A 19,835-nucleotide genomic window follows, 5' to 3' on the forward strand; every position below is an offset into this window, starting at 1 on the left:
GAGATTATTAAATATTTTTGAATTAATTGTGAAAGAAGAAGTTTGTACGACTAACAGCACGAAATTAGTCAAGGGAAATTGAGAAAACCGGTCACTTTTGAGTACATTGTTAATGCAAGATATTACACTAATGTTTATATTTTTTACAATTGTTCAGTTTGAAGTGGTGTCATGAGAATATTTTCGAGCAAGAAGTCAAAGCTCCTTCAAAGTCCCTAACTGATCTTTTTTTAATATTTAAAAAGTTTGCGAATTTATCTTTCACTCGGGAATCACAACAGCTCGAGCTAAAAATTTGGAAATAGTATATCTTTCATTAAAATTTCCCGATCCGATGTTTAATAAAATTTAATCTCTCTGCACAATTAATAATAATTCACTATTAACTCAAAAACTGTTAGTTGAATTAGCCACTACAGGCAAACTCTGGTTAAATGATTATACACTTTAACAAGGATTGCACACGTTATTATGCAAAGCCGTTCAACGCTTAGGAAAACAGCTGCTCATTATAATTATAACTCAATCAAAGTTTATATGTAGGTAAATGTAGGAAGCTAGACGAATCTGGAATCAATTTAGAGGAAGAAGATTCTGGATAGCGTTCTAATAATGAACGTTGGAATAGTGAAGGAGCTAAAACAATACTGCAATGCCAGTACATAAATCTGTAATCACTTTTATACCAATAAAACTTTTCTAGTAGTGATTAAAAATGCAATTAAGATGTTGTGATGAAGCCAGAAAATATTTTTGCAGTATAAAACGCTTTTGTCTTTCGCTATATGCGGTTTTTCCTACTTGTTTTGCATAACGCTTGATGCCAGTAAATAAAAAGGTGGCAGAGTAAACGGATTTTATTTGCTTTTTTACATCAACCCCTCTATCAAGTTTGTTTTTAATCTCACTTTGAGAAAAATACAAATTTTATTAATTAAAATATTCACTCAAGTACCCCAAATTTCTACTAACAATAAAATCTTAATTTTGAATGTCAAAATTCATAATCTGTGATTAATAAATGACGTCAGGACAATCCCAAAAATGCGATTATTTCCGTCGCAATTTAATAAGGAGTTTCATGGCCCGTTTTTCCCCGAAATTGGCGTCATCTAATTCAGCACTCTCGATAATCAAGCCGACAATAAATTTAATTATCCCTAAAGAACCCGGGTCATCCCATATGGTGTAGACATGTGTGCGCGAAACTAAACTTTGTTGTCATCTTTAACTCAAACACAGAACTTGAGGAGAATAAATTTTCCTGTCACACACATAGAAATTTAAGAAAATAACGTTAAAATCAGTTCAAGAGAATAAGATAAGGGAAGTAATAACAAGCAGTCACTCGAATTTCCAGTAAATCGTCTTTATAATGACATTCATCTTGACTAAATCCGGAAAATGTACATTTCTGACGTTTGCGTGCCTTTAGATTACGACGCATTTTTCATTAAAAGACCTTCGAGAAAGTTGCAAAAGATTTTACTGCAACTTTTTGTGACGAAATGCTGTAATTTGTCTTGTTGTTCTTTCTTATTTCAATACTTTTCTAGAAGTATCAAGTACTTAATAATAATAAAACAGGATGATAAGGTTTTTATTGTTATGGCATTCGTCAATGTGGAGAGTTTTATTTTCCACTATGTCTCGCTGATAATTTATTTTATCTTCTGATAATTTTCCGATGTTTATGCAATTATCGATTATTTTATGAAAATGAATGAATAAAATAAGTTTATTTAATTTACATTTTCACAGATATTTGGTACAATAAAAAAATAGTTTTGTTATCGTCTGCTGGAAGTTACCTCTAGTTAGAAATTGAACTTTTCCGTCTATAAATCTTCCAAAAGCTCCTAAACTCACCTTCGAATTGATAAGTCTCTGTAGTAATGTTGCAAAAATAAAATTTCAAGAGGTTGCTACATAAAATATTGTCGAAATTGAAAATACTTTGGCCATATATTATAGAAACTTCTGGACACTGTAATTTATGGCGTCCTAAAAAAATGTAAAGCGCTTCTTAAAAACACCCTCTGAAATTTTTATGAAACTGAAAATTTATTTTTTTCTCAAGATTATTGATTGATAAGGAATTTTAACAGCAATAGCTAGATTATATTAATAGTTTATAGTTTTCTTATTGTTAACAAGCGTCAACGTTGGCTTTACCCAAAACATTGTAAGAATTTTTTAAAAGGTGGATTTAGGACGTGGCATATTTCGTTTTCATTTTGCTTTCTTTCATATGTTGCTCTTCATATTCTCGACGCGAAACATCTAGATCGAAATTTTAATCGGACATTTTACATTTCAGACACGGAAGTGGCTCACGCTCTTCCTGTTTTTTCTTCTTCTTCTTGTATCACGTGTGAGATTAGATCATTGTTAATGCAGTAATATATTTTTAAAATTGTGACATGAACAAAATGACACGGGAGAGATAAATGTGAAAGACAAGTTGTAAAAAATGCATAAAAGTAAAAAATCAATATTACATAAATTTGCACAAGCTGATCGGTAGTTGGAAAGTTGGATTTGAACAGGAAAAGTTTAATCAAAGTTGTGAGATTTACTAGAAACCATTAACCAGGTATGGATTTTTGTGGAAAATAAGAGATTCATAATACTGTTTGCGATTTTGCATAACTTTTGTTATGAGTTATTTTTGTAGAAAAAGTAAACTAAGTTTCAACAACTTTTGTCGAGTGGAGTGCTGTATCTCAAAAATTTGACAATTTCTTAATTTTGACTGAGTGTATACCAATTACGTCATAACTCATAATAAATAATTTGCCAATATTTTGGAATAAATGACGCTTTTGTCTGTTTACATGATTTATTTACTTATTTCAGAGTAGTACTCGTACCTAGTTATGCTTTATTGATTTGTAAACTGTAAACTAAATGCAAATTATTCAAATATTTACAAATTTATCTACATTTCGTGACTGTTGATAACAACTTTATTTAAAATGTACGATAAATTTGGAAAATGATTTTAGATAAAAATGTAACAATGATTACGTTGTCATTTTATTATGATTTTTTCTGTAAAATTATTTTTACTATATGTACCTATTATAAGAACCAATCAGTCGGCACACTAATTGTCACTTACGTAAGTCAAAATTAAGAATACAATATTCATTTATCGGCTATTTATCAAAGTTATTGCAAAGTTATTAATATTTCCTGGTAGGCAAATGTTCTTAAAAACTGTGAATGCCATACTTGTAAATGTGACTGTTTTTATATTCTCGGGACTTTTCACTGTTTCACACTGTTAACGTCGCAACTGCTGAAAGAGGTTATAAACATTTGATTTCTGTGTAAAATAAGAATCTATGTTAGGTACGATTGAAACCCACTGAGAAATTTAGAGCCAAGAAGTTCCACTATTTCATAAAGAAGGACAACATATCTAATACCTTATGACGATGTGATTTAAAAAATGTATTAAAAATATTTTGTTCAAAAGTGTAAAAAAACTGATAGCTTATAGCAAATGAAGACGATAAACAAATTATAAAACAAAACGCGAAAAACTTCAGCCTTGAATAAATACCATAAAAATTTCAATTACTAAGCCTTGCTTTTGCTGCAAGATTTAACAAATTTAACAAAATACCTCACATATTTGCAATAATAGTATATTGTTTTATCAGAAGTAAAGGCATCGCCATTTTATAAGTATTTTTAAATATTTTTACTTCATAATTTCTCATTAAAAATGGGTATAGTATATAATAGTTATGTATTCGACGAGTGTGAGTGTAAATCGGACGGTTTATTTGACCGAGTGGATTTTTAAGCCACGAGTGTAACGAGTGGTTTACCATCCACGAGGTGGAATAAAGCGTCCGATTTACACTCAAACGAGTTGAATACAACATTTTATTCTTCGAATTAGACTCAACAAGGCTTAAACATGCTTTAAAWCTGTTAAAAATAATTTGACGTTTCGTATTGAGAAATGCCAAACAGTTGTCAAAACTTTCTTACACGGGAGAAAAACCATAAATTTTGACAGTGTCGAAGAATAAATTGTGTTTATAATAAACACATTGGCTTGTTAAAAGAAAAGAGGAATTCTCTTGATTTGACGTCACTTTTACTCCAAAAAATAATAGTAGATAGTTGTATTAAGTTATTTGGAGTAAAAGTGATACTTTGTGTGGCGAAGCTGGACGTTTAAAAATAATTCAGGTATGCTACATAAACTCACTTTTACTCCAAATAACCAAATACCTACTATTTTATCCGCAAAAGTATTCAGACTGAGAGTAAAGAGCAACACTATAGTTAGCAAGTAAATGAACAAAATAATCAGGATGCTTTGCAATGAAATCATAACAATATTGCTTCTAAACAAACAAATAAACAAATTTGTGTTGAGATTTTCGAAAGTGTTTATTAATTTAACTAGTGCAGTTAGTAGTGCAAAATGTCGAATTCGGATGATTTACAATGTATACCTCTCCAGACATTGCTGAAGCAGCGAAAGAGACAACAATTGTAAATGTCATAGTAAAAGTAAAAACGCTTAAGCGCAATAATAAAATTTTTACTTCAAGGCTTAGTCGTAAAAATGGTCACTTTTGTGGCGTTAGCGGATAAAAGTTTTTTAATGTCGGTGGAGTAAAAGTGAATCTTTAACTTCATTAATAAATGCCATTTTTGACGTTTGAACAAAAAAAAAATCATTAATTAATTTTTATGAAAAGAACATGAAAATTTATCAGCTTTGAATACATTTCTTGACAAATCAGTATAGAAGTTTGCATAATATTTAGATACCTACTAGATGATATTTTAAAAACAGAGGAAAAACCTGACTCATCTTGTATACATTTTTTGGTGTATTTATTTAATTTATTTAAAATTCTATACAGGATGCGCCAGAACTCGCGCCCCAGAAAAAAATTTCAAGTAAGATAAAATACCAGGAACATGGAAAAAATGTTTAAAAAATTCTATCTGTCAAAAAATTTTGACTATTTAATGATACTGATAATCTAGTTTATGTTTTTTTTACAATTATTTAGTAAAGGTACAAAAATTGCCAATAAAAGCCACAAATAACATTGAACAGAGTTACAATTTAGGATACAGCTTGTTTCCTCTTTTAATAGCCTGTATCAAAGAAACTTGGAAAATTATTTTTCCAACAGAAATAAATAGAGTCAATGTGTAAAATGTAAACCCTCGTAACTTAAAAATTTTTATAGATAATTTTTTTTACATTTTTTTCATGTTCCTGGTATTTTACCCTACATGGCATTTTTCTCTGGGCCGCGAGTTCTGGCACACCAGGTGTTTCAGTTAGAAATTGTTATTCATTATTTGTTTTACACAATGAAACTTTGTGACAAAATTCGAAATGACCTGAGTAAACAAGTACCTACATTATACGGACCATGATTAATGAATTTAATCTATATACAGGGTGTTAAAAAAGGTTTCGAAGATATGTTTTTTTAAACATTTATTTGCAATCTGTTCAAACAAAAATTCACATGCACATTCGATATTTCCAAAACCGTTACTTTGCAGATCCATGTTAATTAAGACTTTTTTGTTTATTTTGGTTCATACTATTACCTCCTTCAATACTTTAATTGTATCTTCTCCAGGCGAAGAATTCTCGTTGGTTGAGCGTGTGAAGCATGGCACAAGTCAAGGAAGAACTGAGACTCAGTCTCAGTTCTTCCTTGAGTTGTGAGTTGTGCCAACGAAAATTCTTCGCCTGAAGAAGATACAATTATAGTATCGAAACGTCGCGACGAATTTAATGTTTTATTTCCCTGTGTCCTATAAACCATCTTCTACTCCTATGAAGACGTTATTCCAACACATAATTTAGAATTTAAACAAAAAAACTGGCTTTAAAGATACTGCCACAATAATTAACATAATATTAAAAAAACACTACACACAGCTAATAATAAAATATAAAAAATTTTCTGAATACGAAACTTTACATTTCGTTCTTAAAGAATCATCAACTTACGATGGGAATGTTATTTATGTATCAAGTACGCAAAATAGGGTTTTAGGGGACGAATCGTAATTAATGACGAGGCGACGTAGGAGCCGAGTCTTTAATGAGATGAGTCACCTAAAACCTTTTGCGTACGTGGTGCATACAAGATTTTTTTATTAAAGCTCCCAAAACATTAATTATTAATAAAAAAAATTTCGCCACCATAGTAACTAATTTAATTTTTTAGTCCGCAAAAACTGTTTTTGGGGACTGAGTACGCAAAACAATCATTTTGCGTACTATATTATTCCGGAAAAAACTCATTTTGGAGACTCAAATGAGTCGGCAAAATAGGTATTTTTGAGAGCGTATACAAAAAAATGTTTTATGTGGGGCTGACTGCACATTCAAACATTTTATAATATTGTAATATAATTTTTTACTCGTTTACGTGGTATTATTAACTAAAATTCGGTAGATTGATCACGTTTCAACCAAATCTATTATTTAGGTCGTGTCTCATTGTTGCTAAAAGTAAAAAAAAAACGGAGCTAATATTACATGTTCTAATTTAGTTAAGGCCGTGCTCCTGAACAGAACCTGAAGAAAAGTAAATTCATTAGGTTTGTTTTCAGCGTCCCACGGAATACGATTAAAACTTGATGCAGCATTGTTGAGCCGCTTTTTTTAATAAAAGAACTGAAACGAGGACGAAAAAATGCAGCCACTTTCAGCGAACTTCCAGATTTTTTGAAGCTAATAAAATACAGGATAAATTAATAAAGCTCGAAAAATGCTAGGGAAATGACAATTTCATTGATACAGACAATATATAAAATGCAAAAGAACAAAAAAGCAAAGATCTTTTCAAGTTTCAAAAACAATTTTTTCATTTTTGGATCATTCACTTTCGTAGATACGTCGCACAGTTTTATTTCGGACAAACAACTTTTTGCGGTAACAGAAATTCACCTGTTCATTGAACCATTTCAACAACATTCGTTATTAATTCTTCCATTGCCACACTTCATTTAATGAATCGATTCAATGATGGACAAGACGATTAAACGTCATTTCCGTTCGGTTGACGGCAACTTTAGTGATGAGTTCCGGACATTAATTAATCCGAATAATCTCTAACGAGTCAGACGATTGGCTTATCCCGACATTTGAGGTACTCCGAAAATGCCAACTTGACATCACACCGAATTTACTAAATTGCGTCGTGGTCGAAACCGATTATTTGTAAACTTACTTAAGATGTACGTTTAAAGTAAACATACGCGGATTGGGTTTTTGTTATTTCAGTTTCCAGTATATTCAGCTTCCTTCCGGTGGCGGTAGTTTTCATTTCCTTTCAGTGATGTACATTCTGCTTTCATTTCAGACGTTTGCAACATGTTATATTATTACGTCTTCCAGTATTTCAAGAGCAACAACGTCTCAACAGTTTATTTAAAGCACTTTGAAATATTCTAAGTGACATTAAAATTCGACGTGTGCGAGTTAGAACATCTTACCTAGAAATAAAGCGAATTTTGGAAAACCCAAAAGAAAAGTGAAATATGACGATAATTTTCATGAAGAGATCCTAATTATTTTACTAGAACAAAGATGCATTTCGTTTATGTCAAAACTTGAGTTACGATAAACATATTAAAAAACATAGATTATTCATAATGACCCTAATTTAAAATTAACCTTGTTTTATGCCACCCTGGAGGTCTTTTGTTTATGTGAAATTTTCAGTGATGAATTACCTCATTCCTCTAAGCTAGTGGATTTTTTTAATGTTAATTAATTTTTTATAAAGAATAGAATTTCCTGCTCTAAATAATGAAAAAATGAAGGGTCAGTAATAATGAGGTCACGTAGCGCCTTATAGACAAAACTCAAAAAGCGTTAACTTGTAAATTAATGACTAGATTTAATTAAATGTCTTTATAACTCCTGTTACGTCGGTTAAAGCTATGCCCATTTACTTAATGCTGTCATAAATTTACGTGAAACTGTGGTTGTCCCTAAATTTATGTATGTACCTACTCTCGAGACTTTGTCGCTTCTATTTTTAATTCGTGACAAATGTATCAGGTGCTATAAATAGAAACAATTAAAAGAATACATAAACAGTCGTTTTTTACTTTGTTGGAAAACAACTGAAATAAGTCAAGATCCTGATCCTGAACTGTAGCATGTGAAATTCAAGAATATTTTTATACATTCTGTAAATACAGGTGTTCGAAAAGTCGCGCACCTCCGTGACAGTGTGTCATTGGCCGGTGCCCTAGACAACAAGGAAAATGTTCAGCGTTTTATTTTTAAATCATTTGCGTTCAGAAAATAATAATTAATAAATGTCAACTTATACGGGACTATTCACCGCAGAGTTACCGCGAAAATTTTTATGTTGTGCAATACAAAATACGTTTTAAAGCAGCGTCTACATTTAATTTTAATTTATAATTTATAATCCACGATGGCATCGTTGTCAATTATTTTAAAGTCTGACATGAGTGACATGACTACATGAGTTTGACTTAATAAAAAGAAGAAATAAGAAAAATATAAAAAATAATAAAAACAATAAAAAAAGAAAAAAAAACAAATTAGGCAAAAATGTAGAGCCACTACACCTGAAACTCTGCCGCGAGTGCAGTGATTTTTTTATACAAAAGTGATGCAGTTTTACAACCTGAAGGAAGACACAATGTACCTTTTAAATATTTTTTTTTTCATTTCTGCTGTTTAATAGTTAAAATAAGTTTCCTGTTTCTAAAGTTTTTGTCTAACAATGATTTCTTCCAATATTTCCTCTTATAATGGTTATAACCTTAAAAATAGAGAACAAAATGTCATTTAAAGTTTTAATAACAATTTATTCGACGAGTTTGAGTGTAAATCGGACGCTTTATTTTATGAGTGGATTCTTAAATCACGAGTGTTAACGAGTGGTTTATCATCCACGAGGTGGAATAAATGAACCGATTTACACGAAGACGAGTTGAATACAACATTTTATTCTTCGAACTAGACTCAACAAGGCTTAAAATTAAAAATAATCTAACGTTTCGTATTGAAAAATGCCAATCAGTTGTCAAAACTTCCTTACACAGGAAAAAAACCGTAAATTTTGACAGTGTTGAAGAATAAATGAAATTATTTTGATTTCGATATAAGGAATCAACTTGATACGCATCTAAAGTGTGGAATAATGTCTGTTTATAGAGTGATAGTGGATAATAGTTATATCGAAATATTACAGAAAATGTAAAAAATCGAAAAGAAAATGGTATAAATACAGTGTATGGAATTATTATTAATTTGTTACGAGTATATTGTGTCGCTTTGTTTGTTGTTTAGAATTTAGCACTTTCTTTTGAGTTTTCAGCTTATTTTTTATAATTTGACTGATGTTCTCAACGAAAACACACACAGTTCAAACGAAATGGCATATTCCATTCGTTCCATAGTTACATTAAGTTGCTTATGTATGTGATATACAGGGTGAATATAAAGTATGGAACCAAGCGGTTTTATTTTTAATGATTTGCCTCCGGAAAAATTAATATTAATTAAAGTAATATAAAAAATGTGATCATAATTTCAGAACGAAATTTTGTTTTGTTTTTGAGTTATGCGATTTTTTTTGTCAAAATTGCAATTTATGTGAAATTTTTTTTTTTTTAAATTAAAAATAAAGCAGATAGTTGTAATCCTTAGAGTACAGCTTTTATGAGAAAAATGATTTTATAGTGGGTTGCCATTTAAAAAAATTAATATTTTTGTAGAACTCAAAAATAAAAGGAAATTTCGAAAAATTTTATTCTTGTTGAATCATCACATTTTTATAGTACTTTAGCACTCATCAATCAGTTTTTTCAAAAAATAAATAGTTTAAGCAAAAAACGTTTGGTTCCATACTTTTTATTCACTTGGTAGTTAAATAAAAATTTCAAAGGTTACATTTTTTTAATTCAATATTCTTTTCACATAAATATGTAACAAAAATGTTAAATGAAGAGTCAATTTTAATTTTTTCATTTTTCCAACTAAAATGTCAGGAACTTAGTCAAAAAATCACGGCCAACGTTTTTCGTACAAACAGGAATTTGTCCTAATAGCCACAGAATAAAAACAAGGCCGTTTCGACCATTCTGTCCCGTTCATTTGACCCGTGTAGAGCTTTTATTTCTGCTCCCAAACGTTCATCACACCGCTGCCAAGTCTTTTTATTTCAAATAAACGACTTTCGGCTTGTTAAAACCAACGACATGTCATTCCAACAATTACCCACGTTATTCATTACACCATTCAACTACTGTCGGAACATTACACTTTTCTTAAATACCATTTAAAACTTGGCAATTGTTTATTCCAGACGGCTACTCTAATTTGCAGTGACATTTTAAAATGGGATTCTAGTTTTTTGTCTTATTTTTTCAATAATTTTAATAAACTAAGTACTTAGTAAGTACTTAAACAACGAAAACACGTTAACCACCCAAATCTCATTAACCCCCACAAAACCTTGGAGAAATTAGAAACGTAAATTAATTGAAACGTGTCTGTAAAAGACATGCAAAATCGCGTGTTACTCTTCTAAAAGCATCACATTTTTCCACCCAAAAATGCGTATTTCCCCTACTGTGACAAATTAGATTATAATTAATATAGGGTTAAGAAGTTTGAGGTGGCGAAATTGATTTTTCTAAGTTGAAAGAGGATTTAGGTGCTGCATGTCGACTTATTTAAGCGTTAATACAGCTATGAATATTAAAAGGTAGAGACGTATTTGAAGGGTAGCAAAAATTGACAAGGGAATCCCCTACATTAGAAGGCAAAGCTTTCATTTTTATCCACTGAAACAACACTGAGTGCTCTAAAACCCAAGAAATTTTTTTACATTACTAAAAAATATTGATTTAATTAAGTAGAGTTTGGTGTTTTATTGATCGATAATTGGCGCCAACTTTAAAAATAAAATTTATAAGACAGGAGACGTAAAACGATCATAAAGCCGCAATTTGTGGAAAAGAAATTTGGAAATAAAAGCACAATAATGTATGACAGTTTTAGGTGGTCATAAATTTCGTAATATAAAAATGTAAGCAATAATATTGTGAGAGACCAGGGGCGTAAGAAAGTAGAAATAATTACGACTGAAAAAATGTGTAGTCTCAAGGATATGAAAGGAAAGATAAATTTGTTTCAAATAAACAGATTGAATCTTATTTGTTTTTTCAGCATTTTAAAAAATAATCAAAAGAGTTAGGAAGGTTCTCATCCATCTATTATTATTTTCGATCATAATTTTATAGTGCATGTGGATTATTTTGAATTTTAGAAAAATATTTTTAATTGACTACAAGACAAAATGAGTTCAAAGGAATTTACTCTGTACCAATCGATAATGCAAATAGTTACATATTCATGAAAAGATAAATTAAATCGAAAATATATTCAAATGAAACGTCATTTCTCAACGACAAAACCTTTTGTTACCTTTATTTTTTGTAAATTATATTTAGAAAAATTTTTGTTGGAAGTTTGCATGGTTTTAGAGGGGAAATAGTTCGGGAACTTTATTAAGTGGTGCATCACGCGAAGCTCGCGGCTGGAGGATTTGGAGATTACTGGAGTTTTTGACGTCACTGATTTGTAAGATTTGAAAACAATGAGATACTAACATTCTAAATAAATGTTTTTGATTTTGGTAGAACTAAGTAAATAATAATGAATAGTTTAGATAAGACGATAAGTGTGAGCAAAATTCTTTATTGATACGAGTATGTCACCGAAATAATTTAGATCATATTATCTTTAAATATTTTGATTATATTTAGAAAAAAAAACGAGACTTGAGGTTCAATGACTTGAATACCTGAATATTTATAACAATTTGTTAACAAAAATTCCAATTTATCGAAAATTTACAATCAAAATATTAACAATTTAAATTGGTGTGTTAATCATAGTTGACGTTTGTTTAAACCTCTTTAAACTTCCCATACTATCGCATATATTAACAGCATTTTTTTTAGCAAAAACATGTCGCCACTACATACAAATTTTCACTACAACCAAATTTATATGGAATCACCCTGTAACTCATATTAATAATATATTCCGGCAAAAAAGAAATAATGTAGGTAATGTAGAAATAATAGGTAGGAAAAGACAATGTTAATGGTAAAAATATTAATCAGACTAGGAAAAGTTATTAAAAATATCGACTCAGTCATGATATTTAGATTTAGTTTTAAAATTTAATACAGCAAAAAAAGTTCCAGAGTTATCGAGGCAACACAAAATAGATCGGTTAAACTGGTGTACTGAACATCAAAATTGAACGATTCAAGATGGCTAAAGTAATAGTCTATTGGCTAAAGTAATAGTATATTATGTTAATAGAAGTAAAAGTGATAGTTTATGTGGGAAAGCTGAACGTTTATTTTGCCAAACGTAGTGAGGCAAATAACTCAGTTGAATCACATAAACTCACTTTTAATCGAATAACATATTTTATTTTATCAGCAAACGTATTCAGATTGAAAGCAAAGGGCAACACTATAATTATCAAGTAAATGAACAAAATAATTGGGGCGCTTTGCAGTGAAATCATAACAAACGTCACGCGTCAGAATCGAAATTTGTGTTAAGATTTTTGAAAATGTTTATTGATTTAATTAATGGATGACTAGTGCGGGTTAATAGTGCAAAATGTCGAATGCTGATGATCTACAATGTACCTCTCCAGAATGTTCTGAAGCAGCGAAAAGACAAAGAAGAGATAACATTGGTCAATGTTCATAGTAAAAGTGAAAACGCTTAGGCGCAAGAATAGAATTTTTTCTCCATTGATGAATGGTGAAACATTTACTTATGACATTTAGTCATAAATGTAGTCACTTTAGTGACGTTTGGAGATAATAGTTATTTATGATCAAGGCACTAGTCTTATTTTTTTTACGAATGTGTATTTATAAATAGATAAAAAGCCTATCGTTAGTTTCACAGTCTGAAAATACATGGTGTTCCGTTTTTATTGTTACAAATTTAAACAGGTGGTAGAATATTCAATTTTAAGACAAAAGTTTCCTATGAACATGTGTCAAAAAATGTTACGTAAGCGAGCTACACCCCCTGAAAGAGATGCGTTTTTTAATGGGGTTTTCCACTATTGCAGAATAGATAAAATTACAAAAGTTGGTAGAGCTGATAACAATTCAAAGATCAGTTGTCAAAATTTTTAATCACGGGTCTTAAACGGTGAAACAAATTTAATTTTTAATTTGTATCCTCTTTATGGTCTATAAGACAAATTGTAAACTGATTTTACTTAAAAACGGTAAGTTGTATCGAAAAAACGCAAGAGACCTCTTTTTTGTAAAAAACTATGAAATTTAGAATTTTGTGGCTGAAAGTGGCACGAACCAATAGCCAAAGTACTTTTACCCTAAACCCACCCAGTTTAGGTCGCCCCTGAGTAAAAATTTCGACATTTTATCTTTGAATTCTTTTGGGTGTATAAAGGTTATCAGTTGTACCAAATTTTGAAATTTTATCTACAATGGTTGCTGAAGTATCTCAAGAAATTCATTAAAAGATGTACCCGTTTCAAGGGATGTAGCTCCCTTATTTAATATTTTTCGATACATGTTTATAGGAAACTTTTATCTTAAAATTATCACCTGCTTAAATTTGTAACAATAACAACGGAACACTCTGTATAACTGCTCTTTCTGTAACAATTTGTTATTTTACAAAAAAATACATCTAAAGTGTCACGGATTAAGGCGATATGATATAGGTATGCTGTCAAAACACAATTACTACCGAGATCACTACTAAAAAATAACAGTGATAATGCCACAATTATGATAATTTATAAAAGTAGGGTTAATTTTCTATTGCGATCTATAAATTAAATCATTTAAATACTGGGTGAGTTTTAACGCATAAACTTAGGGAATGAATAATGATAGTTATGGAAAAAGGTAGTCTTTCGCTGCCAGTCAGATTGAAATCTGGGTCTTTGTGGGTTAGACCGCGTCAATTTATAAAGAAAGGTCAACGCTTCGCCCGCTCTTCTAAGGGGCATCTTCAAGACAAAGGGAAGAAGGAGTATAGCACAGTAACTCAATATCTAAACGTTACCAGAGGCGAAACTTTATAAATTGATGCGACCTAATGCAAAAAGTCCCAGATTACAAAAGTTTTTTAGTTACCACGATATGGCGTTGTTAAAACACTATTCAAATTATCTCCAAAAAAAAAGTTATATTTAACTTATTTGGCATTTTATTCATTGTTGTTTATAACTTTTTCTTTTATTGTCGCTATCGAATGTCAAATCAAAGAAAAAAAGAAGTCAATATCTTGTCTACCATATATCAAGTTTAATAAAAATAATGATAATGTTGATATTATTTAGAATTTAAAAGTTGAATATGTTTTTATCAGGCAATACCTCGGTAACTAAAAAAAACTTTTACTAGAACTTTTTTTCACCATACGTTATTATTGGTCAAAAACTAACATTCCCTAAGTTTATGCGTATAAATTAAGATTCATCCTGTATAGTTGCTGACAAAGTGTATGGGTAAACTTGACCCACTTTACAATATGCGACATCAACTACCCATTTCAGTCTTTTTTTTATTTCCCTGCAGTTTGGACACGTGTTAAAAAAACTCCTATTTATTCAAAAAATATAAAATAGGATTTGCATTAAAAGAGAGTAGGTTGCTCTGATGGCTCTCACATGCAAATATCGATTCCATTAATTAAATTTGTCAATCAAATTTCAAAAAAAACAGACTTTCAACAAATATTTTGCAAATGGCATTTGAAAATGAATATGTCCGTGCAAAAATAAGAGAATTTTCATTATCTACTAGCACATTTTACGAGTGTTTACAATGCTGGAAACTAAGCGGTAAAAAGGGAAATTAAAAATGATTACCGAGAAGCATAAATAAACGAACATTTCAAAACGGTAAAAAGTAATTTTCTCTAAAGCCAAATAAAATAGTGTAGCGCAAAATTCGCCAATAACGTAAAACTTTTTTAATACGTGACAGCTTTTGCTAGAAACTCATCTAAAAATTTGCCTTTGTAAAATATATCTTTATCTCCAATGACAACAGCAAGCAGGTACGAAATAAAGTATAGATAAAAATAAAAACCGATAAGTATCGCAACTGCTTTAAAATAACATATTACCCGGTACCACACAATGCTGTTATTGTCCATAACTTAGCTTTATAGCTGTCATGGAAGTATTGGCGCGCGTCAATAACAATAAATTTTTACCTTAATGCATTTGCGTAGAATTTTTGCAACAAAGTAAGAGGCATTGAGCCGGAACAGACATCCAAATATTGCACCAAGGCCGGATTTCGCTACCAAAAATCTTTTTCAATTGGGAAATTTTCGCTACTTCATCAAGTACACTCCATGTCTAACAATTGATATAACGCACTACATAACTCGCACAAAATTGTCGCGAATCACCGACTCGTTCGAACGATCCGATTCAACTGAACCGATCTTGGAGCGCAAAATATGATATTGAGTAACTCGATTATTACTTGACACAGAAGCAGTTAGTGCGTACAAGGTTGCTTGACACAACCCCCAACAAATAAAAAAATACTTATGCAAATTGGGAAAATCTTAGAGCGGAATTTCCTCGGAATTGGATGACACAGGTCGGGTATGCTTTCTCTCCAAACATTAACTTTGAAACAATAACAGACCGAACTGTTTCAGGTGCAAGATTCGCTCCTTGTTACTATTTTCCGACGAGAATTTATGGTGCAGTTAAATATGAGCAATTTAAATAAACGCAGTTGGTGTCACATGTGGTAAACATAGTAAATAGGTACATAAACTATGTAGAACAATCATTAAAATTCATTTTGCATATAAATTCAAATTTCTCGTGCAAACATGTTGTTAATTCTCGTTTGTATTTTGGAGTTACATAGTGAGAAATTGCCTGTTAAATACAGAAAAACAATAAGAAAAGGTATTAAAATCCGGTTAGATCACTGTCACCGACACCACATCCACTACCGGTATCGGAGTGGTCTTCTTTTGTGTTTTTTCGTCATGAAACCTCTCACCCACTTCAATTTCTTTTTTCCTTCCGTTTTGATAAAATATTTGCTCGGTGTCGCTGAATTCGCACCTTTTTATTTTATGACGTTTTTATCGGTTTATATAGACTTATCATAAATTTTGCTTCATCCATTAAAATTGTAAAGAATGTTTGATTTGTAGGTGCGAAACCTTTAAAGTCTCCCGATTTAGATAACGCGACGGAAGGAAATCAGTCATTGTTAAATAAAATGTTGGTTGGTTTTGTTGAAGCACAATAAATGCCTGTATTTGTGTTTGTTTTTATTAAAAAAAATATGACATGCCGATTAACAATGATTGTATTAATAGTGAAATATTTTGATGAATAGTGGATGGAAGCCGTTGAAAAATAATATTACTTTTAGTTAAGCTTTATTTACAAAACAATAACAAACGCAATACAAAGAAATAAAATAAAAGCAGTAACTGAATCACATTTAAAATTATAACAATTATAATAATAAAAAGTATGGAACCAAACGTTTTTTGCTTAAACTATTTATTTTTTGAAAAAACTAATTGATGAGTCATAAAGTACTATAAAAATGTGATGATTTAACAAGAATAAAAATTTTCGAAATTTCCTTTTGTTTTTGAGTTCTACAAAAAAAAACAGGCAACCCACTTTAAAATCATTTTTCTCATGAAAGCTATACTCTAAGGATTACAACTATCGCTTTATATTTAATTTTTTCAATAAAATTTTTTCACATAAATTGCAATTTTGACAAAAAAAATCGCATAACTCAAAAATAAAACAAAATTTTGTTCAGAAAATACGATCACATTTTTTATATTACTTTAATTTATATTAATTATTATTTTCTGGGGGCAAATAATTAAAAATAAAACTGCTTGGTTCCATACTTTATGTTCACCCTGTATATGTAATACATAAAACCCATAAACGGTAATGTAAAAATATTTCATTATCCATACTTACGTATTTAGTGAAAATTTTATTATTGTTAATACATATGAAGGAATAAAATTACATAGGTAGTCTACCCAAAAGATTTGCCTTTAATGTTCTAAAAGTAATTATTTGTCGCTTTTACACCTGGTAAACAATTCTTATTTAAAGATTTTAACATGTCTTTATCTGCAAATGTCACAAAAGTGATTACTTTTGTGACTAAATGTAACAAGTAAAAGTTTTACTTTTCAGCCATGGAATAAAAATTCTATTTTTGCGCTAAAGCGTTTTTACTTTTACTACGACATTACTGACATTTACTAAGTTGTCTCTTTCGCTGCTTCAGCATTTTCTGGAAAGGTACAATGTAGATTATCAGAATTTGACAGTTTGCACTACTATCTGCACTAGTCATGTACTAGTTAAATTAATTAACGTTTTCGAAAATATCAACACAAATTCCAATACTGAGGCGTGATGTTTGTTAATAACTGTTGTTATGATTTTATAGCAAAGAGTCTTGATTATTTTGTTTATATACTTGCTAATAATAGTGTTGCTCTTTACTTTCAATCTGCCTCACTGTGTTTGGCAAAATGAACGTTCAGCTTTGCCACTAAAACTAACATTTTTACTCCTAGTAACATAATATGGAGTACTACTATTACTTGTGTATTTTGAGTTTTTGCTGCTTGTTTATGACAAAACAAAAATCATCTCTAAGAATTATTTAAAGTTCAAAAATATTGTTACGAGTACATAATTACCACTTATTCATTGTGTAACAAAACTGATGTGGATTTGTGAATTCTGGATTTCTTTTGAAAATATGATGTAGATGTTGTAACGTTGCAAGTTGGACTTTATTCACGTTATCAACTTTTAATTTGTTTTTTATAAATATTTCCATTATTAGTAAAAACGTGTTATATGACATTATTATTTTTATTTTATTTTAGTCAATAATCATCTTTATACGCCCCAAATGAGGGCATAAATTGTTTTTTTTGGCACAGAACTGTCAAAAATCTGGCAAGCAATGGTTGGTTTAATCATTCAAATAATGGTATCAATACTTGTCATATTCTTTCACATTCAAATCCTTTGATTTATGGGGAATCAATTTTCCTTGAGCAGTTTCGTTCCTCGGGCTTTAAACATTCCCTCATGCCATAATCTCCTAATTATGCCCTTAATACAATAACTAAAGTAGTTATATACTATAGTTAAAGTATAGGTACCTTAATGATTTTCGTAGATTCTATAGTTAACTGAAATAATTCATGAATTGCATTATCAGTTAAAAATATATCGGTATAAATGTCTAAAACGAAATCTAAAAGCTTTGTAATCGACACATAATTATAGTTTTGCACCTATAGTGTTACATATTTATTATGAATCAAATGAACATGAATATCAACAAGAAATGTGAATCACATTATCGTATAAAAAATACATGCCTTCAAACTAAATTTCTAATAAAAGTGGTTTATGATTCTGAAATTAAGTTGGCAACATTTTTGTATCTTTTGTCTATGTTGTCAACGTTGCTTGAAATATTTGATCAGGAATTTTAATTTTTGCTGCGAATATATCTTGCTTAAAATGTATGCATTTCTAGCTATTTAAATCTCTATTTTCAAGAAAGTGGTTGCGGAAGTACTGCAGCATATGCAAGGAATTGAATTTTGTGGCCAGCCATAACTCCAATTTAGATAAAACGCTCCATAAACCATTTAAATTTGTAATAAAAATGGAATTATGTGAAATAAAAAGCAGACTTTAAGAGTATAAAGGTTGAAGTTCATGCCCGAACGTCGGCGACAAATAAATTCCTCTGGAGGAGAAATGACGAAACGGCGAAATAAACTTACCGTCGTGTTTATTTTACCCCCAGTCTCCGAATTATTTCCCAAATAAAAAACAAGCCTGGATTCAGTGTGCAACCGAACAATCTCTTCATATTTTTTATGGTTTGTGAAAAGCGTGCCACATAAAGTAGCCACATATCATCCGGCGTTTTGATTTAAATTTAAGGGTAAGGATCGCAAACATAATATTTTCTTTAACAATAAAATGCCTATCGTTTATCCGTGCGAAAAAAAAACTCCGCTGAAATATCATTTTAAATTCGAAATCGCGACCGTGTTACGAGGGTCTAAAACCCATTTTCCGGTAATAAAAGTACCATAACAGTAGCCTATCGCCGATAGAATGAAACAAACACGAGTTTATGTGGAAAAATAACATCTCCGATTAGGGGAAAGCGAACAGGTAGGTAAAAGCATATAAACGAGATAATAATCGGCAAACGTTTTAAGTTCAAAAATAGGGGCACGGTGAATTGTGCTCAGTTTTAGAAACAAGTATATTGAGGCTAATAAGGGTCGCTAATCCTTAAGGTGAACTGCGCCCACTAGCACCGCAACGGGGTACCCACCCATGGGTTGGTGCTTCGAACTTTTAGTGAGCACTTCTTCGGGTGCACTTTTTAATGACCTATTTCCGCTGGCACTTGACATTATTCTCTGGGATGCGAATTCTAAAATTTGTTTTAATTAAAAAAAGAATGAAAGTGAAGCAAATAAATCGATCAACTTTTGTGAAATGTCTACCTTAAAAGTTTGACCAAATTTTTTAAAACGCTGTTATGTAATGGATACCTATACATATTTGTGTTCAGTAAATGTTAATAATAATCTATTTCGTTTTTGTTTATTTTGAAATGCAAAGTACATTTTTGCAACTGACTCATCCCTATTTTTATTAGCCTGGGAATTT

At 30.5% G+C, this 19,835-nt stretch overlaps 1 protein-coding gene across 2 annotated transcripts in view; it reads right to left on the reverse strand.

Annotated features, from left to right (window-relative positions):
- LOC123013358 (octopamine receptor 1-like) overlaps nucleotides 1-15,491 on the reverse strand; it is a 36,270-nt gene extending 20,779 nt beyond the window's left edge. For both annotated transcript variants that reach the window (XM_044411839.1, XM_044411833.1), the window contains exon 1: nucleotides 15,305-15,491. The gene's annotated coding sequence lies outside the window, so the exon portion shown is untranslated. The remainder of the gene's footprint in view (nucleotides 1-15,304) is intronic.
- Between the last annotated feature and the right edge of the window lie 4,344 nt (nucleotides 15,492-19,835).

Source organism: Tribolium madens, unplaced genomic scaffold, assembly GCF_015345945.1.
Source record: "Tribolium madens isolate multiple individuals breed KSU strain unplaced genomic scaffold, Tmad_KSU_1.1 Scaffold_19;HRSCAF=116;Tcas5.2_LG9, whole genome shotgun sequence".
NCBI lineage: Eukaryota > Metazoa > Arthropoda > Insecta > Coleoptera > Tenebrionidae > Tribolium > Tribolium madens.